The sequence below is a fragment of the Etheostoma spectabile genome, chromosome 7 (genome assembly GCF_008692095.1).
Source record: "Etheostoma spectabile isolate EspeVRDwgs_2016 chromosome 7, UIUC_Espe_1.0, whole genome shotgun sequence".
Classification (NCBI taxonomy): Eukaryota; Metazoa; Chordata; class Actinopteri; order Perciformes; family Percidae; genus Etheostoma; species Etheostoma spectabile.
Genome location: NC_045739.1, coordinates 312,115 through 314,131, shown reverse-complemented (window position 1 = coordinate 314,131; position 2,017 = coordinate 312,115). Strand labels below are relative to the sequence as shown.

Here is a 2,017-nt window from a genome sequence, read left to right as displayed (position 1 = left end):
CTACTCCCAGAGAGACGGCTGATCATTATGAACGGGTCCAGCACGGGTAGAATGGCGGATACACACGATGTGTGTATGAAACGTCTGTATCGTCACTGCGCTGCATTTTTATGAACTATGATATTCTGGCCATGGGTCACATCTCTGGCCCTGGTCCAGGTCCCGGTCTCGGTCCAGCAGCTCCGTCTCCCACGCTGTTACTCTACCAACTGAAGTTAGTTGCATTAAATAACTTCTTCTGTGTTCTTCGCCGTGGCGGCCGCGATAACAGAGTTGCCCGCGGAAACACTGGTACAAATACAGGTTTCCCCTAGTATTTAACAATACCAGCTGTGTTAATAAAAAATTAAACTGTAGAAAATATCAGAAGTGTGGACCGGCGGCCGCTGTGTGGCGGAGCGCGGAGAGTAAGAGAGAGAGAGTAGGACGAGAGAGCGTGAGAAAGATCCAACCAGGCACGCTACAGACGAAATGGGTCATGTAACGCAAAATAAACCATATCCATATAACAAACATTGGCAGCGGATCAGGACATTAGCACCGGTGCGTCCTAAGGAGCTAACAGCTAACAGACGCTACAGCTAACACTAACAACGCTAGTAACAGCTACGACGCTATTACTAACAGCTAACGACGCTATTAGCACCGACTAGCACTGGTCACTGCTGTTGTCTGAAAAACAACAATTGGACAAAGTGTTGCGTTTACTGGTAAACTGGTAAACTTCAAGACCGACGTATAACCGACTGCTATCTGTTGAGTTTCCTCCCGCTACTCTGTCCTCTGTGACTGTCTCCTCTAGAACTAGCTGCACGGGGTGCAGTGAACTACTCTGACTGGCTCATGAGCAGACGGCTTTACGGAGCGGAGATGGGCTTTGCAAAAAACACGGAGCGTTCTATGAAATGACGTTTATAAAAAATAATCGCTCGATCACGCAAATCTGATCGTGGGAAGTCCAAATCGGGATCGCGATTAAAATTCGATTAATTGTGCAGCCCTATAAACAGCATTGCAGCGGATGCGTCCTAGAGGCTGAGCTAACAGCTAACAGACTAGCACCGACTAGCACTGGTCCCTGCTGTTGTCAGAAAAACAACAGACGGGGTCACGGGACAAAGTGTTGTGTTTACTGGTAAACTGGTAAACTTTGAGACCGACGTAAAACCGACTGCTATGTGTTGAGTTTTCCTGCCGTTACTCTGTCCTCTGGGACTGTCTCCATCTAGAAACTAAGCTGCACGGGGTGCAGAGAACAGCTCTGACTGGCTCATGATCAGACAGCGGTAACGGAGCGGAGATGGGCTATGCAAGAAACCCGGAGCGTTCTATGAAATGGCGCTTTAAAAAAATAATCGCTCGATCACACAAATTTGATCGTGGGAAGTCAAAATCGTGATCGCAATTAAAATTCGATTAATTGTGCAGCACTAATACATACACACATTCATTTGGCTTAATGCTGCACCTAAACCGAAGAACAGCAGGGGACAACCCTGGCATATATTTCTCTGAGAGAGTTATGGCCTTGCTCTACCCAATAATACACAGATAATTCAATCCAGACCCAAGTCTGTTCCATACAGATTCAGTGACCCATTGAAAAAGTTCCATCAGCAGATATTTGGGACAGTTAAGTCAAAGAAGTAACTGTACTTTCCTTTACTTGTCCCACAGTCTGTCTTTGTGGTTTCTGAGTTTCTAGTGACCTTAGTGTACTTGATGGTGTGTTTATGTATAAACGGACACAATGCGACTCCCGCAGGTCCAGTTCTAGTCTTGTTGTATACCTTGTCTTGTATTGCACAACCTTAGTAAAGGTAAAACTTTGGGATTCTTATGTAATTACTGTTCATGACTGTTCATGACCATATAGGTGTTGCCTCTGGTTAAAAAGCACTTTTTAGGAGGAAGAGACACAGAAAAGGAGAAATGAATCTGTTGTGTTAATGTAAACTTAATTTAAGCAGAGATGGTATTTTACAACTTTTCTCGTCTCGTTTTCCCTTACTTGCCG

At 45.2% G+C, this 2,017-nt stretch overlaps 1 protein-coding gene across 4 annotated transcripts in view; it reads left to right on the top strand.

Moving 5' to 3' along the window:
• Positions 1 to 2,017, top strand: part of rgs19 (regulator of G protein signaling 19) — a 38,385-nt gene that overhangs the window by 3,868 nt on the left and 32,500 nt on the right. The gene's annotated exons all lie outside the window — the stretch shown is intronic.